At 42.5% G+C, this 24,003-nt stretch overlaps 1 long non-coding RNA gene across 1 annotated transcript in view; it reads left to right on the top strand.

Moving 5' to 3' along the window:
- LOC135969621 (uncharacterized) overlaps positions 1-24,003 on the top strand; it is an 87,689-nt gene that overhangs the window by 39,942 nt on the left and 23,744 nt on the right. The window lies entirely within an intron of this gene.

Here is a 24,003-nt window from a genome sequence, read left to right as displayed (position 1 = left end):
AGTAGATGAATGTTATATGTTGCCAGTAAGGCTTCTGTGCTTCAGAGTTGGGGAGGAGGAGCAGAATATTTTGGCACAGGTAGGAGTGGTGTGGATATGGTTCAGAGAGTTAGTGGTCTTGGAGTATTCTTGTTGCCTGGACAAGGATGGCCCAGCAGTGTCCTGCTTGGATCAATAATTAAAGGTTGTGTGGAACTGAGGCTGTCTGAATCAATGCCAGTGTGGAGAGAAGATGAGATCTAGAGAGGGATCCTTCCCTGCGCCTCTCTCAACCCCTGTGCCTTGGCATCTTTGGCAGCAGATAGGGATTCTGGAACTCTGGGTAATTCAGTTTCTACCACTTGAAAGTTATTTTAAAAAATAAAGAAGTACTTTTTCGCAGACTTGAATTTGTAGCCTGAAATTTGTTCCTACATTCCTTAAATTTGTATAAAATTAGTGTTACAACAATTCCATTTTATTCATAAAAATACTTTGTGGGTATTTTCCAAGGTCTTTAATCTGATTTCGTGGTATATTTCATCAAATGCATGTGTCATAATTTATTTTGGCTATTCATGTGGGACATAGATTTAGCTTCTAATTTTTATTATAAACCATGCTGCTGTGATACATGTCCTTCACATTAAACTCCCTGTCATGCTTTTGCTGTATCATCATCACTCCTGCACTCATCATGTCTTATTCTCATTTTATCTTTGTCCCAGTGGAGAATTCAGTTACATTCATTGTTTGTACTGTATTATATATGTATTTTAAAATATTTTATTTGTAAGAGTAGGTTTAGGTTCACACCAATACTGAGCAGAAGGTTCAGAGATTTCCCATTTATTTCTTGCTCCCACACATGCTTAGCCTCTCCCATCATCAACATCCCACACCAGAGTGGTACAATTATTACAGTTCCTGAACCTATAATTGACACATCGTTATCACCTAGAGTCCATCATTTACATTAGAGTTCACTCTTGCTGTTGTAAGTTCTATGGGTTTTAACAAATGTATAATGACGTATCCATAATTGCAGTATCACATACAATAGTTCAGTTCTTTTTTTCATGAGTCATGCCTTTGTGTTATATCTAAAAAGTCATTGCCAAACCCAACGTCCCAGGTCATCTAGGTTTTTCCCGTTATTTTCTAGGAGTTTCATAGTTTTGTGTTTTACATATTAGGTCTGTGATTCATTTTGAGTTAATTTCTGTGAAAGGGTATAAGGTCTGTGTGTAGATTCATTTTTTTGTGTGTGTGCATATGGGTGTCCAGTTGTTCCAGCACCATTTGTTGAGCACTCTTTGACTCTTCTCCATTGTATTGCCTTTGCTCCTTTGACAAAGATCAGTTGACTATATTTATGTAAGCATCATATATGTTTTTAATGAGGTGCTCCTCAATTTTTTCTGGAATCAGATAAAACATAAGTAAGTAAAACAACCATATTTATGAAACAAAAGTCAGAATGTTAAGTATAACAAATGGAGTTCACAAGTGATGAAACTGCCTAGATACTCTATGGACACATGAGATACAGAAACTTAATCAAATAAATCCCAACACTTAATGCTACTTATCTCTAAAACTGGATGATAACAATACATTCTTTATAAGATTGTTGGGAGGATTAAAGAAACTAATTCGTGTATAGTGCTTGGGGCAGTATCTGGCTTCTTTTAAATGCTCCATAAATATTATTATTATATTATCATCATTAGTGGCAGTTCGAAAATAACCATTTTTCACAGTGGCACACAGCAAGCAATATAGTAGACTAACTGACAAGAGAAAGCTGCTGGCGACCACAGAATTTTCTGGAGAAGCCAGCTCTTTATTTCCTCCTTTCTTCAGGGCTTTAAAAGCCTCTTAAAAAAGATATGGACCTAGAGCAGCAATGCACCAGGGCTTAGGATCCCAGTGGAACCACAGACTTGAAAATGGTCGGGACTTCTTGCCATCGCTTGCCTCTGCTTCTGTCTGTGGCCTTGCTCTCTTGTTCTCTTCTGATGACTGGTTTTGCCTTCTACTTAATCTGCACAAGCAATATGGCAGCCGACTGGACCAAAGTTTTATGTGTAGCAGGTTCAGTAGCCTGGAGAGAGACCCATCCCTTTTCCAAAGCCCAAAGTCACATTTTCCCAGGGGATAAGATTAATTAGGCTAAATTGTGATGGTGCCTACCTCTGAATTGGTAACTTGGAGCTAGGGGAACAGGATAATGTTACGCAAACCTCTCTCATGGAAACCATGTGGCTTGAGGAAATGGGAAGGCAAGATCCAGAGAAGCAGGGACAGTGGTAGGACAGACAGTGTATAGATGTTCACTGTGGCTGGTTCTCCCTGCCGTCGTCATCTTCTTTTTTGTTTTTTGAGACACAGTCTTGCTCTATCGCTCAGGCTGGAGTGCAGTGGCGCAATCTCAGCTCACTGCAACCTCCACCTCCTGGGTTCAAGCAATTTTCCCACCTCAGCCTCTTGAATAGCTGGAACTACAGGCACACACCACCACACCTGGCTAATTTTTGTATTTTAATAGAGATGGAGTTTTGCCATGTTGCCCAGGTTGGTCTCAAACTCCTGAGCTCAAGTGATCCACCTGCCTCAGCCTCTCCAAGTGCTGTGATTTACAGGTGTGAGCCACCACATCCAGCCTCCCTGCCATCTTCCTGTGGCCCTCGAGAAAGGAGATGGAGCAGGCTTCTCTGAACACTCATTCAGGGAAGTGGGAATTGATTACTAGTTTGACCAGTACTTCATCTGTGTTATATATAAAGTTTCCGCGCCTCAAAAGAAATAGCACTCAAATATAAAATTTTCTTTTAATTCTCAGCAAGGCAAGGTACTTCTATAGAAGGGTGCGCCCTTACAGATGCAGCAATGGTGAGCATGCACCTGGACAAGGGAGGGAAAGCGGTTCTTAACCCTGATGCACGTGGCCCTTGCTACTGTGTTGTTCCCCTATTGGCTAGGGTTAGACCGCACAGGCTAAACTAATTCCGATTGGCTAATTTAAGGAGAATAGCGGGGTGAGTGCTTTTTATGCAGGGTGGAGAATGAGTCAGGGCAGAGCAGGTAGCAGGTGATTGGAATGAGTTAGGGTGGAACAGGTGATCGGAGTGAGTTAGGGTGGGGTAGGTAATTGAAAAAGGTTGCTTTATGAGGAAGTTAAGTTTAAAAGTAGAAGGCAAAGAATTGAACATACTGACATTCTTTGAGGAGAAATTTAGAATTCATATTTAACAACTTCCTCCTCTTGCATTTTTCTTACAGCTTTCTCTTCAAACTTATTTAACATGTCTTGAGTTAGTTGTTCTGCTTGATTTTCTAAAAGCAGAAGCTTCTCTGGATAAGGTGGAGGATAGTTAAGGGAGGTTTTATAAGTGCCATGTTTATGAGCCTCTGCATCTACTTACGGATGCATGGTATGACACAGAATAAGTACACCTATTATGGCTACGAGGGAGGTAAGAATTGAGGCTATTATTCCTTTCCATTTACCGAACCACTTCTCTAGTCATCCTGTAAAGGGATCATTTACCCTTGAGTTGCTGGCTAACTCATTGGATACAGCAGTCAGACCTTGCAATGCCTTTGTTATACTTCCATTAGGGGTGGTGGTGTTTGGGATGAAGGTGCAACATTGAGTTTTAATCATGACGCAAACTCCTCCTCTTTCTGCTAATATCGTGTCTAAGGCTCTCCTATTTTCCCAAGCCATCTGGCCAGCAGTAGCCCCTAATTGCTCAGCTATTCTTTTAACAGCATCTCTAGTGTAGTTAATAAATCACTGTTGTAATAGAGATAGTTTATCCAATCTACATTTTTATTAATTGTCACCCACCAAAATATTGACTCAAATCCTGCAGCTATTTGATTTCAGGCTTTAAATTGATCTGGTATTCCCCATGGTACTCCAATTGTGTCTAAATAGACGTGAGAGTTGAAAGATCCATAAGGGGCTTCTCTCGCTTTATTATTTCTTATGTTTCCTTCTTCTGGTTGATGAAATCTCAGGGTGAAAGGGATAGCCAAATGGACTAAAGCACAAGTGCCACTCCAGTTATTCAGCAGAGTGTCCAGTAAAGGTCCACCACAATACCACCACACGTCCACTTGGGGACGAACAAAGGCTGACTGATTGGTAAGCTCTTGAAAGTTCTTAAGCTCACTGCATCCCTCAGGTCTCCAAGTAATGCCAAGTTTCCTCCCTGTCATGAGAGACACTACGTGCTAAGTTTCCTCCCTGTTGTGAGAGACACGAAGGGAACTTAGTGTTGGGAAACGCAAGCTGGATGGCCCTCGGGGGCTGACCTGCAGGGTGTCGGACTTCGGGATATAGCAGAGAGAGAGCTTGGCATGACTTATTACCCCAGGCTGTAGAATCCTGGAAAAGAGCTACCATGCAGCCCGTACTCGGTCGACCAGAGGACCACCCTAGTGGAAAAGGGACAATCTGGGCCTCAGGCCTGCCATGTGCACAAGCAAAACAATTGCTTTTGTTTAACGTGCGGACAGAATATTTGATCCATTCCAACCAGGCATTTACATCTTGGTATCCTGTCTCAATTGCCAAAGTTTAAGTCTTTAACTTCTACCATCACTATATTGGCCTTGTCGTTAGATGGAGGAGGAACAATGGTTCCGTTGTGAGGGGTTTTGGAAAAAAGCTTAGAGGCAGGTGCAGGTGGCAGGGGATCAAAGGAACACATTTCAAATAATCCAATAGGGTCTGTCCCTGAAACCTCAGCCCCCATACCATAAAACCAGCTTTAAAGAAGGTAACTGGCTTAGAAAAGGGGAAGAACTTTGGGGGCTCAAAATAATAACCTGTATAGGATTGCACTGGTTTAGCTGACCGTTGCGGGGGGAGCTATCCTTTTAGTAAAATGAATAAATGGTTTTAGGAAATTACAAACACTAGTTGGGGCAGTCCATCCTCTTTAGTGGTCCACAGAATATTGGACCAAGTATGGCATAAAAACTCTACATCGGGGGGCAAGACTCCTGGTTGACCCTGGTCTTTATCAAAATCTCCGCAGATTAAGTGGTCCCAATTCACTAATGCCCAATCTGAGGAGAGCCAGGAGGGACAGAGATACTTTTCTGAAGTAGAGAGCTGTCTTTGACTTGACAAATCTCCACAGGACAAGTATCAAATGCAATGGTTTTGAGGCGAAATTGACTTGATTATGTTAATAACTAGATGGTCAGCGATAGAGTGAGGACAGAAGAAAGAGTAACAGAACAGATGAAAGAGAGTAAATTCTTCTTAGATTTAGTTTGGTAGGGTTTTCCCCTGGGACTATGGCCCATGACTCTGGAGGGGGCGGCGCTTTCCTGACTTGGATGTGGTGAGTCCATCCTCTCTCTGCTGTGCGGACTGCGGTTTCAGAAGTTAGGAGCACTAAGTGAGGCCCTTCCCAGGCTGGCTCAAGCTTCTCCTCTTTCCAGCTCTTGATGACGACGTGATCCCCAGGCTGATGTTGATGCACCGGGAACTCCAAGGGCTGTGCTTGTGCTAATAGACCTTTAGTTTTAAGAGAAGAGAAAGTAGAAGATAGACCAAGTATATAATTTTTAAGGAATTGATCTTTTGTTTCAAAGGTAGGAATATCAGCAGGGGAGTGCAAATAAGGTAATCTATAGTGCATCGCATAAGGAGAAAGACCAATGTCTTTCCATAGTACGGTTCGAATTCTCAGCAGGGCGATAGGAAGACACTTGGTCCATGGCAATCGAGTCTCCAAGACTAATTTGGTTAAGTAGTTTTAAAGTCTGATTCATTATTTCTACTCTCCCTGATGAGGGCGGGCACCAGGGAGTATGGTGTTCCCATCTAATGTCTAATGTTTGGGATAGCTTTTTAATAATCGTGTGGTGGAATGAGTTCCGCTGTCTGAATCAATATTTTTTGTTAGTTCAAACTTGGGTACTATATTTTCAATTAGGGCCTTAACTACATTATTGACTGTTGCATTTGAAAATGGGATAGCTTCGACCCAGTGAGTGAGGTGGTCTGCTATCACTAGTAAATATTTTAGATGACCTATTGGAGGCATTGCTGTGTAATCAACTTGGATACTTTGGAATGGCCTTAAGCCTGGATTCCTTCCCCCGAGAGGTAATCTTTTTATAGTATGTCTATTAGTTTTCTTACATACTAAGCAACTATCTGTAACCTGTTTGGCCAGGGTATAAATTCCTATACAATCATAAACTATGAGAACTGCGTCACACATGGTCTGGGGCCCCCAATGGGTCTCCTGATGTACTTAGGACGAGAGTTCCCAAATAAGGGGTTTAGACATTTCTCTCTGATCTGGCAGTATCCACTTTCCTTCTGAATTCTCTTTAGTGCCTATTTTTATTAGTTTCTCTTTTTTGGTGGAAGAGACAATGGGGATTATGGTAGGCGGAGGGAGGTAGGGAGTTAAGTGAAAAATATGCATTTCAGAAAACACAGCAGTCTGCTTGGCTACCTGATCTGCTAGGTTATTTCCTCGACTTTCAAAAGAAAGCTTTTCTGGTGTCTGGGAACATGGACAATGGCTATTCTTCCGGCAACTGAAGAATATTCAATACTTCGGTGATCAGCTCCTTGTGAACAAAGTCTTGACCTTTACTATTAATGAGGCCTTGTTTAGTCCAAATTTTCCCAAATGTATGGGCCACTCCAAAGGCACACCTGGAATCTGTATAGATAGTTCCTTCCTGGTTCTGTAAGTACTTTAAGGCTTGGCTGAGTGCAAACAGCTCACACGTTTGAGCGGACCAAGTGTTGGGCAATTTTCCTGACCCAATTTCTACGAGAATTTCTCCATCAATCACTGAATACCCATTGTGTCTTTTTCCCTCAATCACCCGGGAGGAACCATCTATGAATAAGTGCTGTCCATTCCAGAAGGGGGTTTCTCCTAGGTCTGGTTGAACCTTTATATGGTAATCAATTAAATCTAAACATGAGGTTCTCTCCTTATATTTGGATTCCCTGTTAGGAAACCTGCTGGGTTGAGTGAGTTATCAGTGGTCAATGTTAAATCATCCTTTTCTAACAGGATGGCCTCATTCTTTAAGATTCTTGAGTCCGTAAGCCATCTCCTTGCTCTTTGGATTAAGATAGTTCTAACTTGGTGAGGCGTGCTTACTGTCAGTTTTCCTCCAAAAGTTAACTTTCTGCTTTCCTCGACTACTATTACCATAGCCGTAATGGACTGGATGCGTTGAGGCCATCCACAAGTGACTGGGTCTAAGACCTTTGACAGGAAGGCTACAGGCTGCCGGCGGCCTCCGTGTTCTTGAGTTAGTACTCCTAAATCTAACTCACTGTAGACATTAACAAAAAGGTGGAATGGCTTTTCTAGGGAGGGTAAGGCTAAAACGGGGGCAGTTATGAGCCTTTCCTTCAGCCTCTTGACTTGGTCAACTTCCTCAGAAGTCTACAGGCGATGGTTAGGCTTCTCCTGGACAAGCTTTTGATATAACACTTTACTGTGCAGTGCATATGAGTGAATCCATAAGTGGCAGTATCCAACTAACCTTAAAAATTTCCTGAGTTCTTATTTAGTTTGAGGCAGGGGTAGGGATACAATTCCCTCAATTCATTCAGGCCGTCACTTGCCTGCACTTATTAACTGGCCTAAATATTTAACTTCAGGCTCTTCATACTGAAGCTTTCTTTTTGAGGCTTGTAGCCCCTCAAACTGCAGATGGTTAAGAATATGTGTAGAGAAGTCAGTTACCTTCTCTATATCTTCACCAGATATAAGAATGTTGTCCACGTACTGAAGAAGGCATATTTGTTCTGGGATGACAACTTTTTCTAGTACTTGTTCTAAAATTTAGCCAAAAAGATTAGGGGAGTCTATGAAACCTTGGGGCAAGACCGTCCATTGATATTGTTGTTTCTGCCCTGAGTAGGGATCCTCCCACTCAAAAGCAAATATATCTTGGCTATCTTCAGCCAGGGGACATAACCGAAAAGCATCCTTCAAATCTATTACAGTACACCATTGATGATTATATGGAATCTTGCTAAGAATGGTGTAAGGATTGGGGACAATGGGGTGGGTAGTCTGGACTATTTGCTCGATAGTTCTAAGGTCCTGTACTAGCCAGTATGACCTGTCTGATTTCTTGACTGTCAGTATTGGGGTGTTATAAGGGGACATACAGGACTTGAGAAGCCCGTCCTTAATAAGGCCTTTGATTATAGCTTTCAACCCTATCCTACCTTCTAGAGGAATAGGGTATTGCTTCCTTCTTACTACTTCTCCCGAGGTTTTTAGCTTGATGTGGATAGGAGGAACTTGGAGTTTCCCTCAGTTTCCTTCTTTGAACCAGACATTAGAATCCTATATTTTTCATCTGCAGTGGTGAGTAGGTTTAATGTGGTGAGGAATCCTCTTGGACTGATTTGTAGACCTATGCCAAACTTTAACATTAAATCCTTCCCCAGTAAATTAGTTCCTGCTTCAGGAATTAACAAGAACTGAATATGAGTTGAGCGATCCTGGTATCTAACTTCTGTGCTTTCTAAAATTTTAGCTCTAAATCCTTCCCCTTTTACCCAGGAGACTAAAAGTTCCTCTGAGGAGGAGACAACATTAGATGGGGGGAAACAAACAGAGGAGCAAGCAGCCCCTGAATCAACTAAAAAGGTGATAAGCTCATGTTTAGGTCCCACCTCCAAATTTATCAAGGGCTCTTGGTGGGACTCAAGATAAAAGAGACAGAGCCCCTGAGCCCCCTATTCTTCCTGGAAAGTCATGAGTGGAAGGGCTTCTTTCTCCTTTCTTAGTTCAGGACCTCCTCTCTTGAAGTGGCCTGTTCTTCCACATTTATAGCACCTATCTTGTACTTCCTCCCTCTTAGTTCTGGGATTCTTTAACCCTGCTCCCCTATACTCTTTAGGGGGCCTGGTAGACAAGGACCTTGGTCCTCCAGATGGAGGCTGGGGTCCTTTAAAAGAGGGTTCAGACCCTTTATAGTTTCTGGCTCCCTGGAAGCTCTGTCTGGAAGTACCTGGGTTTGGAGCTGTCTGTTGGAAGGTGGAAAACATAAGTTTTGTCTTTTGTTTCTGTTTTTCTTTGTCCCTTTTCACATATATTTTCTGAGCTTCCCCGAGAAGCTTACTTGGAGGACGGTCTTCCCAATTGTCTATGTTTTGTAACTTTTTTGAAATGTCTGGCCAACTTTTAGTGACAAATTGGAGTTTCAACATTCCTCACCCAAGGACGTCATCCAAATTGAGGCTTGCATATTGCCTCATTTGCTTCCTCAGTCTGTCTAGGAATCTCATAGGCTCTTCATCCTTTTCCTGTTGTATATCAAGCGCTTTAGAAAGATTTCGGGTTTGGGGTACTGATTTCCGAATTCCTTATATTATTGTCTCCCTTAGGTCCTGCATATTTTCCTGGTGATCTGTGTTGTTATTGTCCCACTGGGGGTCTCGGGCGGGGAATTTCTGGTCCGCAGTAGGAAAGTTTTCACGGGGAGGGTGCTCACATTCCCAAACTACCATAGCAGACCTACGAATCATATTCCTTTCTTCCTCTGAAAAGAGGATGTCCAAGATGGACATTAACTCAACCCAAGTGTATAACTGAGGTCCTAAGAATTGGTCATTTTGGTCTGCCACTCTGTAAGGGTCATCTAGTTGTGGTTTAAACTCCTTTTTAAAATTCTGGACTTCTGAACTGGTTAGGGGAGCATTTACAAAGCCAACGCTCCCCCCCCCCCCCCATTGTGGTACCTCTTTCAAACGGAAGAGGGTCAGGGCTGACCTCTTAGGTACAGAGGGAAATGCGAAATTCTGAATATCTTTTTTATATTGTTCTACCTCACACTGGAGTCCTTTTAGAGAGGGGTAGTTAAGTTGGGAGAGAACAGGCTGGTGAGATGGTAATTCCCAAGAGTCAGGGTTATAAGGAGAGGGATAACGTGAGTAGAGGGGGAATTTGGAATGGAATCTGAGGTGGTAGTGGCTGTCTGAGGGAAAAGATTGGGGACACTGAACAGGAGAAGATAGTCTAGGGGATGCCATGCACTGGAATCTTTAGGCGTGAGAGCTGGCTCCTCTGACTTTTCATTTTGAGGTGCCAGATTGGGTTCTTCCCTATTTGTTTTTAAGGGAGAAAGGAGGGCAGGTCCTTGCTTCCAACAAAGGGCATAACCTAGTTCTCCTTGAGACAGTGGACTTTTATCATTAACATATCAGATTAGAAGCTAACACATTACATCCTCGTTTGACCCAAACTTTGGCCAGAAGATTGAGGGTTTGAGGATGGGTCCCTGAGTCCAAATAAAACAACAATATTTTATCATTTGTTGCTTTTTCCTATGTTTAGTCCTTTCATTATCCTTCCAGTGTTTTAGCATGAGACCTAGGGGGCTATCTGGGGGGATATCTTTGTTACCGTCTTTATCCGCCTTGCTCTCTGTTGTGCTTGGGATATTTTCCATCTTGATAGTTTTAGGGTAAGGTTCAAGGTTCAGTTTCCCTTACTGGAAATTTCTCACCTTTTGGGGTGACACTCAGTTTCCCCACTGGAAATTTCTTGCCTTTTGGGGTGAGGCTCAATTTCCCCACTGGAAATTTCTTGCCTTTTCTACTACTGGAGGTTTGTGTGAGGTTCAGTCCCCCACAGTGGGGATGTCTTGCTGCTTTTTAACCTTTAAACCACCCCAACCAAGGAGTACTTCACTGCCCCTGCTGTGGCTTTCTGACCTTGGTTCTGACCACCAAGGAAATACTTTACTGGCTCCCATGGTTTCTCCTTCCTTGGTCTGTGCCGTAGTATGTGAGGATCCTTTAAGCTAGGTTGCTGGCCAGTTTTTGTTTTTTGTTTTTTTGTTTGTTTTTTGTTTTTGTTTTTTTTTGCATTGCTGAGAGTGCGGGTTATTCCTGGCACTGGGTGGGTTCTGATTTCTCCCCGCTGAGAACGCCACAGGGGGCGGGGTGCACACCAGAGAGAACCAGAGACTGCCCCGGAGGGGAACATAATCCTGAATGAGCCCCCAGATTTCGGTGCCGCAAAAGAAATAGCATTAGAATATAAAATTTTCTCTTAATTCTCAGCAAGGCAAGGTACTTCTATAGAAGGGTATGCCCTTACAGATGGAGCAATGGTGAGCACGCACCTGGACAAGGGAGGGAAAGGGGTTCTTATCCCTGATGCAGGTGGCCCTTGCTGCTGTGTTGTTCCCCTATTGGCTAGGGTTAGACCGCACAGGCTAAACTAATTCCGATTGGCTAATTTAAAGAGAATGAAGAGGTGAGTGCTTTGGCAGGAAAAAATGGTGATGCAGGGTGGAGAATGAGTCAGGGTGGAGCAGGTGATCGGAATGAGTCAGGGTGGAGTAGGTAATTGAAAAGGTTGCTTTATGAGGAAGTTGAGTTTAAAAGTAGAAAGCAAAGAATTGAACATACTGACATATTAATTATTTGAAGAGAAATTTAGAATTCATATTTAACAACCTAGCTTGTGGATATGCCTTCTCCTGAACGCTCTCTGTTTCTCTTTACCTGTTCCCATCGTCCAGCTTGTAGGCAAAGAAAGGCTTGCTGAGGCTTCCAAGTGAAAGATACTGGCACATTTTACCAAGACCATTGGACCATCACTTGAAATACTTTGTTCCTTTGCTGTCCTGAGAGCAAGCACATTGGTGCTTGGGGGAAGTGTCTTGGGGAGTTAAGCAACAGCTCACAGAGATGGTGAGGTGTATTTCAGAATCCAAGCTTCTGCCAGGGAGCATATAGATTTTGTTATTTCAATATTAACAGCTTGCTCTCCATGGGTTTTGTCACATACATTTCAGGAGGGAGTGTTTTCCTGACTGACACCTTAGAAGCTCTTTGTGGCAAAGTCACAAACATTTCCAGATCTTGCTGGGCATGGAGATGGCTGCACCACTGGAGACAATCTATTGGTGTCACTTGACACAGTGTGAGAGGTCAGGCAGGGGTGAACAGCATTGTCTCCGCACAAAGTGGGAACATTATCTGCTCTGTGGGGAGGCCCATCATGCTTGGCCTGCACAGGAGGGAGACTGACACATGTGGGTCATTCCACGGTGCCTTTTCTCCTCCATAGTGAAAAGAAGGCCTGACACTTCCAGAGGAAAATGACACTGAAAGCACTCAGGCAGAGGAGGGGCAAACATGACCGTGCTTTCTGGAAAACCCTTTCTTCATGCACTCATGCCAATCATTGTTTTATCCCCCTTGGCTAATCCATTTCTAATTTTTTGTTCCTTAATAAAAGAAAAAAAGTCAACTATCATTTACTGAATTCTTTTTTAAAAGACTTTTATTTTAGGTTGAGGGTTACATGTGCAGGTTTGTTATACAGGTAAACTGCATGTGATGGGGGTTTGGTGTACAGATTATTTCATCACCCAAGTAATAAGCATAATACCCAATAGTTATGTGTTATTTATTGAACTCTTACTGTGTGCTAGGACCAGCAGTGTGCTGAAGATGGCTTGGACAGGCTCATGACAGCTTAATTGTTCAATTTGCAGGGATTTTGCAAGACAGCTGTTAAACACAGCCATTATTAAAAATCAATTATATTACCTTATACTTAAAAACAAAGGCAATAAATTCAACTTATCATATTCTAAGTATTTTACTTTTATTTATGCTCTTGAAGTTATTTGTGTCTATTGTGCCTGTATGTTGAAGCTACTGAATGATAACTTGCTACTGTGTATCTCCTGTCACATTGGTGGCTTGAAATTATTCATGTAGGGAGTATTTACACCACAGAAATCAGCAAATGCTACAAATTCAAACTTGGTTTATTGTTTTGTTGATTGTTTAGACTTAAAAAATTTTGGGGAAAATGTCAATAATTAAAAGTAATGGGGAAAACCGCAATCACTTGCACCAACCTAATATGAACAGCACAAAAATTTGAGAAAATATTCTTCCAGTATTTATGACTATTACCTGATTCAGCAAACTAGTTGTAGTTACTCACGTCATTGACCAATGAGTGAAATTCTGGCATACATTTTTGTCTCATTTTTATCTTATTAATGTGAACAAAAACATCAACCAATATATCTCTCACAGCTACACTCATTTGTCAGTTGCAACCATAAATTGGCTATGGATACAAGAGTTCAAAAAATCATTGAAAGCATTTTGTGAGAATTAATTGGTGAAATGGAATTTATAATAATGAGTATTATATATTTCATTATTTTTGTAAATTGTGTACACATTCCATCAGCATAATTTACATAAATATATATGCATATGCACACATTTTGGGAGGGAGAGCCAGTTGTAACTATTAGCTGTTATTTACTCTGCCACAAATATACTTTCTTCTTTATCTCACCCTCCAAGACCCAATTCAGGGACGAATCTATCCCTTCTTTGGGGTTCTTTGTCTTAGCCCTTGTTCACAATGCATTAGGGTTCTGTGAAATTCCCTCTACTTCCTAGAACAAATACAGCTGAAGGGCAGGGGCTTTGAATTACTCATTTCTGAACATCTGGAGCTGAGTTCCATGCTTGGTACATAGGAGGTACCCAAAAGGTGTTGGTTAAAAGAAACAATGAGAGTCTTGAAGGCAGTGAGTGGGGAAGAGAAAAAGAAAAGGAGGAAGTCGCATACTTAGAAAAGGCACAATGGTCAGTACTATACATCATCTTTTAAAATTTAAATCTTCTTAGGGTTCCTAAAGGTCTGTATAAAATACAGCAAGCTTTGATTTCCAAAACCACAACCCATAAAAGCCCTTGATGGGGAGTAGATTTGTCTCGGGGTTCCATGTGTTCAGAGGAACAAGATAAGTCACCTGGTAATCATATCATTCCTGGTATTTGATGTGTGTCTTGGGTGATGCACAGCGGACAATCCTTCCTGTTTCCTTTATAACATTCATTGAATACTTCCTTGAATGTGGGAGGCAATGGATTTTCCGTGCATCATATGTGAGGGAAGTGACAATGGAACATCAAAAGCCTAGGAGAGCTTACTCTCCTTCCAGCCCATGCATCCTCCTGTGTGCCCTGGCTGCAGGCTCCTCCCCACATCTTTTTGGAGGGACCTGGATACCAGTCCTCTAAGTCGGGAAGTATTTTCAGTCTTTAAAACCCAGTCATTATTGACTGACTGGCTGAGTCTCCTGTTCAAAAAGTGCACAATCACCCATCTCCCCAAAATACACATGCAGCCAAGGATCAGATTTCCCTCAGCCAGCCAGCCGCTTCTCTAACATGAGCAGTTGCCAACAAATAAGCTTGGAAGCAAGCAAACAGTCATCTTTTCTCCCTCACTACCTCTGTCCCATCAGTCATAACCCCCAAGAAAGGTCAGCTGGGACCTGTCCAGCCTCCAGCCACAGCCCAGCACAGGGTAGACATGTCAAACAAAACAGGAAAAATAATTTACCTTTCCCTTGTCCTTTCCCTCAAGTTTTATTTTTATTTGCCATTGACTTGAGAGAGCCCAAAATGAGAAAAAGAAATCAAACCTAGATCATTATCTCTTCCCTGGACTGTTGAACTAGACTCTGCTTTTGTCCTTGCCCCCTACAAATCTATTTATTTATTTATTTATTTATTTGAGTCTCACTCTGTCACCAAGGCTGGAGTGCAGTGGCACCGTCTCGGCTCACTGCAACCTTCCGCCTCCCGGGTTCAAGCGATTCTCCTGCCTCAGCCTCCCAAGTAGCTGGGATTATAGGTGCACACCACCATGTCTGGCTAAATTTTGTAGTTTTAGTAGAGATGGGGTTTCACCATGTTGGTCAGGCTGGTCTTGAACTCCTGACCTTGTGATCTGCCCGCTGTGGCCTCCCAAAGTGCTGGGATTATAGGCGTAAGCCACTGCAGCCAGCCTCAAATCTGTTAATTCAGAGGCTAGAGGGGTTCTGTTAAAAGGTAAATCAGAATATGCCATTCTTTTGCTCAGAACTCTCCAGTGGCTCTCCCTTCCACCAGGGGTAAAGGCAAAGCCTTCCAATGGCTAAAGGCTCTACATGATCAGCTCCTATCCCCCCCAGCCCTTTATATACCTGATTTCCTACTATTCACTCCCTCCCTCACTCCTCAGCAGACACAATAATCTTGTTGTTCTGTGAACTTATCAGGCATCTCTCGCCTCAGGGCCTTTCCCCTCATTGTTCTATCTGCCAAAGACACTCTCCCCCAGATATCCAAGTGGCTCACTCACTCACCTCCTTCATGTTTGTGCAAACATCACCTTCTCAGCGAGGTCCACCCTGGCACGTATGGTACTATGCAGTGCTGCAAACTGCCTTCTTCCTCTCTATTGCTGTTCCTCCTCACCCGGTTCTATTATTTCCATAGAATGCATCATCTTCTAGCATAACATATAATTTATATATTTATCATATTTATACTTTGTCCCTCCCAAGTAGAAATATAAGCAGTAAGAGGGCATAGATTTTTTTCTTTTGTGCCTGTTTTGTCTAGAATAGTGCATGGCATATAATAGGAACTCAATAAATATTTGTTTAATGAAGTGTATTCCATTTAAGACAAGTAATCTGAGGCTGACTCTCAGTCACAAACATTATTGAGGCATTTGGGAGTAGACATCAGTTTCCTCCATGCTAGAAGCCACATTCATCACCTAATCCTTGCTTCCCTTTGATTGACAGTGGGACTCAGGGGAGAAAGTTCCAGGGAGTTCACTGCAGAGCCGAATAGATAGATAGCGTTGGAATTTTCTGCATTTACTTTTTCATCAAGGTCAAGAAAGCCACGTGAATACTCTAAAATGTGGTTTTTCAGTTGAATGCATTGTCTTGAAAATGCCCTTTTGTTTGCATGATATTATATTCATGTGTCAAAACTTACAGAATAACTCTCAAGCAAGGAATTGGTGGTGGTGGTGGTGGAGATGGGGAGAGGGAGGTGCAGTTGAGGAGAAGGAATATAGAAACATTGGCTTATTCATGTGAGCTGCTCTATTAATAAAGCCAGTGCCCCCTTTATAACAGGGAGCCCTGGGAAACCAAATAGAAAACTCCCGTTTTTAAAAGAGACAGACTGAGTCGTCGTCTCTGAATTCCCTCTCTGCTACTACTTCTCACTCAGACTGATGATTTTATTTTTAATTTATCTAAGGGGGTTATAAGTCATTATCGAGATTAGTTTCCATAAGGTCTTCTATCACTAACACTATAATAACCTTCAATAGTTATCTATTGCATAATAAATTACCCCAAAACTTATTTGGTTAAGATAACAACCATTTAATTTGCCTGCGATTCCATGGTTCGGGACTTTAGAATCCATTTAATCGGCTTACAATTCTATAGGTCACAAATTCAGGGTTTGGCTGGGTGGTCTTTCTGCTCCAGGTGACGTCAGCTGGGATCATTCATTTGGCTGCATTCAGCTGGTGGCCAGGCTCAGTTCTATGTTTGGCCTCATGTGCATCTCTGGTGCTTCTGCGTTCTTGCGTTCCTCCGTATGGCCTCGCTTTCTCCAGGGACTTGAGCTCCCTCACAGCATGGTGGTCTTAAGGTACAGCCATGGAACTTGCACAGAGTAACATTTCTACCATATTTGATTGGTCAAAACTGGACCAGAGCCGGCCTATATTCAAGGGGAGGGGATTCTACCTCTCAGTGAAAGGAGGGGCAAAGAATTGATGACTGTATTTAATCCATCACATAATCAAATACAGGCAGTCAGTCTCCACTTTCAGTTGTGCTTTATCTCACTTCTCTGCTTAATAAAAGATGCAAATAAAAGGTGTAAAAAAAGTTGTATTCAAGGAACCTTGAGCATATAAGTGCCCAAAATATGCACCTCACTGCTTATAAATGCTCCCGCTTGAGTCAAGCATTAACTTTAGGAATTTCTCTGCCTCCGACTCTGTCCCTGAAGAGGTATTATTTCTGCTTGGAACCAGTCTGTCTTGCCACAGAAGTTGCTCCCCAAATTCTAAGTTCTTATCATCATAAATCCCTTAGAGCCAAACTTCTGCCATCCCCATTGTTTCTGCTTCTTCTGGGAGCCTGGAGCCCTGGTACATCTTTTAAAATGCTATAATTATTATAAATGCAAAGAAGGAGAAAATCTGGTTCCCACTGAGTAGTTCCTGTGGGCTCTGATTGTGACATGGAATTAAGTTTCCCATAGAAAACTGTTAGATTTGCCAAGTCATAGATCTGGGTAAGCCAAGTAGCAATCCATTGTAAGATGGAAAAGGTACAACTGGAACTGAGTCTAAGCAAGACTAGAGGGCATGAGAAGCTGCATGGGCAGGGAGCAGCAGTCCTCATGTCGCCCATCACAACTGCATCAGCACCCCTCCCTCTGCTCACATCTGTGGCCATATGTGGGATCCCATAGGACCAGCTAAGGAAAAGAAAAAAGCCTTAGCTTGGTTTATATTTGGGTTGGCTCAGTATACAAGTACGGGCTGAAAATGCACAGCTACTGTATTAACCACCACACTCAGGATAGGCTCTAAATAAAGTAGAGAAGAAAAATCTTGTTGATGGATAGAGCTGCAAGTAATGCATCTGGTCGTCTACTTTGCATGGAAAGACAAGTGGCCAAGATAAGAACATATATATACTCATGGGAAATGGCCAATGATTTAATGGATCGGTTAGAGATCTAGAAAGAAAATGACTGGGTACTTGGAGATGAGGAGATCTGGAGTAGAGGCATGTGGACAGATCTGTGGAAATGGGCATAAAGTGTAAAGATTTTTGTGTGACATGTTAATGTCCATTATAAAGTATGTATCACAGAAGTGACATTGGATATCCAAATAGACAAAATTCTCAGCCGGTTTACATTAGTCAGCATTCATCATTGGTTCCTCCAGAACTGGCATGATAGATTGTCAAATGGACCCATAAATAGAGTGGTCATGGTAGCAGAGATAGAGGTCCCACATGAACGCAACTGCATGGGCTACCACTTAAAAAGACTGACATAGCTATTGCCCCTTCTGAATGTCTAACCTGCCAGTACCAGAGACCAATGCTGAGCCCCAAATATGGCACTACTTTTTGGGGAGACCAGTTGATCCACTTGGTGGCAATTTGTTATCATAGCAGTAGACACCTGTTTTGGGTGTGGGTCTGCCTTTCGTGCCTGCAGAGCCTCATCCAGCATATTATCCAGTGGCTTATGGAGAAACTGGCCCACAGGCATGGGATCCCACAACACGTAGTATCTGATCAGGATAACCATTTCACAGTGAAGGAGCTACAGCAGTGGGCCCATGATCATGGTATCCATTGGTTGTATCACTTACCATACGGTCCAGAAGCTGGCACTTGATAGAGCATTGAAATGTTCTGGTGGAGCTTGAGGCAATACTCTGTGAGAATGGGGTGTGGGTGCCTTCCTCTAAGACATGATTTAAGCACTGAATCAGACACCCCTACTTGACTCTGTGTCCCCTGCAGGAAAAATACATGGATAATCAAGGAGTAGAAGCAGGAGTGGTCCTAAGTAGCATCAATCCCAGTGACCTATTGTGTGGCTTTATGCTTCCCTGGCCCACAACATTGGGGTCTGCAGTGTGAGTGGTACTGGTCCCAAAGGTAGAACACTCTCTCCAGAGGACATGTCAAAGGAGAACTGAACTACACACTAAAATATAGGCATTTTTGAATTCCTTGCAATCAGGGACCAATAGGCAAGAAAATGAGTCATTGTGTTGACAGGGCTAATTGATTTAATAAAAAGGAGGAGGTAGGGCTATGTTATACAATGGGGATGGGGAAATATATGTGGAAATGAGGTAGCATCACCTGGTCAATTATGACTACAGAAGGACAAGTGCAGCTAGCCCAGCCTCATAAGGGTGTGATTACCAGGGGCTCAGACTCCTCAAGAGTGAGGATTTGGTTCATGCTACCAGGTGAGTCACCCAGACCAGCTGGAGTAGTAGCTGAGAATGAGAGAAATTGAGAATGGACAGTGGACAAAGGAGTTGATGAATAGTAGTTGTGACTCCAGGACCAACAGGGAATGAGCTGTAGGTCATCCCATAAACCTCTGTCTTCTAAGTTTTCCAGTAAGAAGTGAGGCCCTTTGGAACCCAGGAAGAGCTGTTCTGTAAGCATGTATGAAAGTGGAATCACATGGCACAAGGGGAGCACTGTGGCAGTCATGGAGGCGTGGTGCCCAGATCTTCTTCCTTCGTGAGACAATTTGCCATCCAGCTGTCAGGAGGTCAGTTAGCTGACAGCCTCCAGCTGTCAATACCTTCGGATTTACCTGTGTTAAGTCTAGACAACAATCTTCTTGGAAGGTCCTAGCCAATGACTAAATAGGGCAGGAGGTTTTAGGGTCTTGCCATTTCTGCCCAACATAGGATTCCTCCGATAGACAATCTTAGTTTCCATTGGGTTGGCTAAGATGTTGACAGATGTGCGCTATGATCTGAGACTCCTTCTGCCCAATTTTGCTTCCTCTCTTCTTTCTTTTAAGGTCTGCATCACAGTCTAAAGACTTTCATTCCCAATCTTTCCTTTTAAAAATCTTTTACAGGCATTGCCCTCCAATAAATCCCTTACACTTTTTTTTTTTTTTGAGATGGAGTATGGCTCTATCACCCAGGCTGGAGTGCAGTGGCGTGATACTGGCTCACTGCAAGCTCCTCCTCCTGGGTTCACGCCATTCTCCTGTCTCAGCCTCCCAAGTAGCTGGGACTACAGGCATCCGCCACCACGCCTGGCTAATTTTTTGTATTTTTAGTAGAGACGGGGTTTCACCATGTTAGCCAGGATGGTCTCGATCTCCTGACCTCATGATCTGCCCACCTGGACCTCCCAAAGTGCTGGGATTACAGGCGTGAGCCACCGCGCCCGGCCCCCTTACACTTTTAAACACTGTCTCAGCATCTGCTTCCCAAAGACCCAACTTACATGATAACCTAGCAACTTTTGGAATGTAGGTAACTCAATTTCTTTGAAGCAAGTACTATGCATTTTCAAATCTAAGTTGTAGTTCAAGGATGTGGAGCAAATGGAATTCAAGTGCACTATACCTCATAGGTATGCAAATTGGTACAACTAGTTCAGAAAAGTATTTGAGAGTATTTACTAAAGGTGAAAATTTGAATTCCCTATGACCCAACCATTTACTTCTAGGTATGTATCCATCAGAAAGTTGCTCATAGCAGCTCATGCTATGGACTGTATTGTGTCTTGAAATTCATATGCTCAATGTGATGGTATTTGGAGATGGGGCCCTTGAGAGGTAATCAGGTTTAGGTGAAGTTGTGGGGGTAGGGCCTTCATAATGGGCCTAGTGCCCTTATGAAGAGACATAGAGAGCTTGCTCTCACTCTTTCTACCCTGTGAGGACACAGTGAGAAAGTGGCCACCTGCAAGCAAGGAAGGGAGCCTTCACTAGAACCCAATCGTGCTGGCACCCTCCTCTTGAATTTCTAGCCTCCAGAACAATGAAAAATAAATTCCTGTTGTTCAAGCCACCCCATCTATGGTATTTTGTTATAGTAGCCAAAGCAGACTAAGACACAGCACTATTCGTGATACAGTGGACCCCTGAACAACATGGGGGTTAGGAGTGCCAAACCCCCATGCAGTTCAGAATCCATGTATAACCTTTGATTCTTTAGAACATAGCTACTAATAGCCTACTGTTGACCAGAAGCCTTAACAACAACATAAATGGTTGATTTGCCCATATTTTGTATGTTATGTGTATCATACACTGTATTCTTATAATAAAATAAGCTAGAGGAAAGATAATGTCGTTAAAAAAATAATGAGGAGAAAATGGTTCCTATTCATGAAATGGAAGGCCACCATCAGAAAGGCCTTCATCTTTATTCTCTGAGGAAGAGGAGAAAGAAGAGGGATTGGTCTTGCTGTCTCAGGGGAGGCAAAGGTGGAAGAGGTGGAGGAGGTGGAATGGGAGGCGGACGCACTCAGTGTAACATTTATTGGAAAAAAAAAGTGAATCTCTGCAGTTTAAACATGTATTCTTTAAGGATCAACTGTAGTAAAAAAAAAACTGCAAAGTATCCAAATGTCTACCAGTAGTAGAATGGATAAATTGTGGTATATTCACAGAACGGAATACATTAAAACAACCAGAACAAACAAGCTACAAACATATGCAAAAATGTGGCTGAATCTCACATGTAATGTTGACCCCCAAATTAAACCAGACTCAAAAGAGTCCACGTTGTACAACTCCATTACTATAAAGTTATAATCCAGGAAAAACGAATCCATGTGTGAGGAGCCAGGAGAATGGTTATGGGACATTGTGATTAAAAGTGGCCGTGATGGGGATTCCGGGTGCTGCTCATGTTCTGTTTCTTGGTCTGAGTGGTTGATTACATGCGGGTTGAATTTTGAAAGTTTATTGATCCACATGCTAATGATATGTACACTTTTCTGTATGCACAAAGTTTATACTTCATGAAAAACTTTACAGAAATCTTAAGGTTGTCATTAATTTTAAGGTGGAACTTTATATAGGTTGCTGTATAGGTACTGTGTTTCGTTAATGTATAAGACACACATTTTTTCACATTTTAATATTCTAAATATGGTGATGTGAATTGCGATGGGTGGTGGTCATAAAGTGGTTGCCATCATGATGTAGTTGTTGTTGCCTGTACACATGTGGACATCAAGCCTCAGAACTTGCAAAAGGGGTAGGTATCAGAAGCTTGGAAAAAAATCTCAGATTTCTTGTGCTTTCTAAAATCACTTATAATTTTTATATTTATTAAAAAAACTCTTTTAGACACGATCAGTCACAGAATGTTTTTCATATAGAGCTCTCACGCATATGGACAAAGAGAAATGTAAGCAAAATAAATTGGTTAAGGATTTCTAAGACTCCTCCACATTCAGAGTCCCGTTGTTCTGTAACACATTTTTACTGCGTCATTCATGTTGTCTTTTCTACATAATGTTATCCTCCTTGCCATCAGAAGGTTTGGTGGCTCAGCATTTCTTTAAACAATCCATTAAAAAACCTAAAAGCCATCGGTTCTGTGTTGTTATTAAGCTGGATTTTCAGTGAGGCGCTGCCAGCGTTCTGTGGTGGGAGCTATCATGTGCCACCCAGATTCTCCTTCAGCAATGAAGCATGCATTCTCTCTGATGCTGGGAGTGCTGCTGGCAGAGAGCCTTTACCTGTCAGATACCTTTGGACACTGGACCTTTGAAGAGGGCCCCACTTCATCCAAGGTTGTGCTTCCTTCCCAAAACTGGCCAACACATGGGTATAAAGGCCTGGTCCCTTGTCCCAAATAGGAACTAGTGGAAACGATCATCCCAGCTTCAGAGTTCCTCATGGGTTGGGCTGAGGCCTTTATTGTGACTGTGTCACAACTCAATTTTTCCTCTGTCCAATCCGGCTTCCTTCCACCAGTGGTGAACCTAAGAGCATCCCCTAATAAACCTCTAGCATAGTTATATCCATTTCAGAGTCTGCTTCCTGGGAAGCCCAATCTGTAACACCTACTTTTGACTCCTGTTTGGGGAATGTTTGATTGACTGCTTCTCTCACCCCTCCCTACAACCATTTTATTCCTAAAGGTAATGACTGCTTCTTTATTGCTTTGGAATTTTATCCAAAGTTGCTGACACCTGCTCATTTGGCAAGTTTTGAGGCTGGTATGTTTGACCTTCCACATTAAATAGACAATGGCTACAATATCACCCGTACAAACTGGCCAACTACATGCTACTGTAAGAGGCCACTGATTGTAATTCTTAGCCCCATTTCAGAGGTATGAAAAATGTGAAGAAAATTTGTATCTTTCAGGGTTGTTCTCCTATTCCTCTGGGTTTCTTTGGGTTTAAGAGGTTCAGATGACCTCATGGCCTTAGGGATGGGTATTTTGTCTGTGGGCTGCATGAAACAAGGCTGGCCTCTGCTGAACAGCCTTTTCCCGCTTGGCCTCTGGTAGTGGCCTCTTTCCTTGGTGGCCAGAGGTCACAGCCGGTCCATTTTCTTGGCTTGACCTGTGCCTAAGGGTCTCTGGGAGTTTTGGGCTTCTCCTCAGTTCTGGCGGATCCCTTGAGGTCTGTCTGTGACTTGGGCCCTCCAATTCAGGTCGCTGTGCCCCTTGCCCTGGTGAACTCTTCCACTCCCTCTCAGCTGTCATCTGAGAAACAGTGGGTCCTCTCATTGTCTAGGTCAGCCCTGCCACTGTTTCTACTCGATGCTTGTTACTTCATGTTGGCATAGGACACTTGGAGGGTTTTCTTCCTCCTAGGGCTCCAGGGGAGAGGCAGGGCTTTCTTCAGACCCTTAAACCTAAGTCCTTCCTTCCCCTTTCCAAGTTTCAACATTAGGAGGAGGCAGGACCAGAGCCCCCATTCAGAAACACTCACCTGCATGTAAACTTCTTACCTTTCTCCAAGTCTTCTTCCTGCCTTATGCACTTATTTCTTTGAGTATGAAAAATGGCCTTTACATCATTTTTTGGGTCCCCTCAAGTCTGTGATTCATAGTACAAATCTCTGTGGGTAGTCCTTTAAGATTGGCTGATGATATTTAAATCCTAGTTTCTGGAATTCTAAGCAAACTGACTTCCTTCCTCTCCTCTTTCTCTCTGCCTCCTCTTCCTCCCCCTTGTCTTTCTCCTTTGCCTTCTGCTAAAATCTCAACAAAGTCTGCCCTTTTCAATAAAAAATGCTTTACGTGTGCTGTGAGTTAAAAATTCCATTCAGCAATTGACTTACTTGAATCAGTTTATATCAAAATATTTTTCCCAACTCCAGATACATATCACACTTTGTTCTCCGCAATGAATTTATCTTCTCTCTCAGGTCCATGAAATGTTTAATAACAGTGATCAGTTATTAAGTCACAAGAAAAATTTTAATACGTTCCAAGGACAAGAAATCATGCAGGCCATAATCTTGGAACACAGTGCAGAGAAACTGAGCATTAATGCCAAAACTTTAAAAATAATAAAAGCCCAACACACTCCTATATAACTTTTAAAGAGAAATCAAAACTATAATTACAGATTATACAGAAACAATGACAAC

The sequence above is a fragment of the Macaca fascicularis genome, chromosome 2, assembly GCF_037993035.2.
Source record: "Macaca fascicularis isolate 582-1 chromosome 2, T2T-MFA8v1.1".
Taxonomy (NCBI): Eukaryota; Metazoa; Chordata; class Mammalia; order Primates; family Cercopithecidae; genus Macaca; species Macaca fascicularis.
Note: the sequence above shows the minus strand (reverse complement) of the source record. Positions and strands in the feature narration are given on the sequence as shown.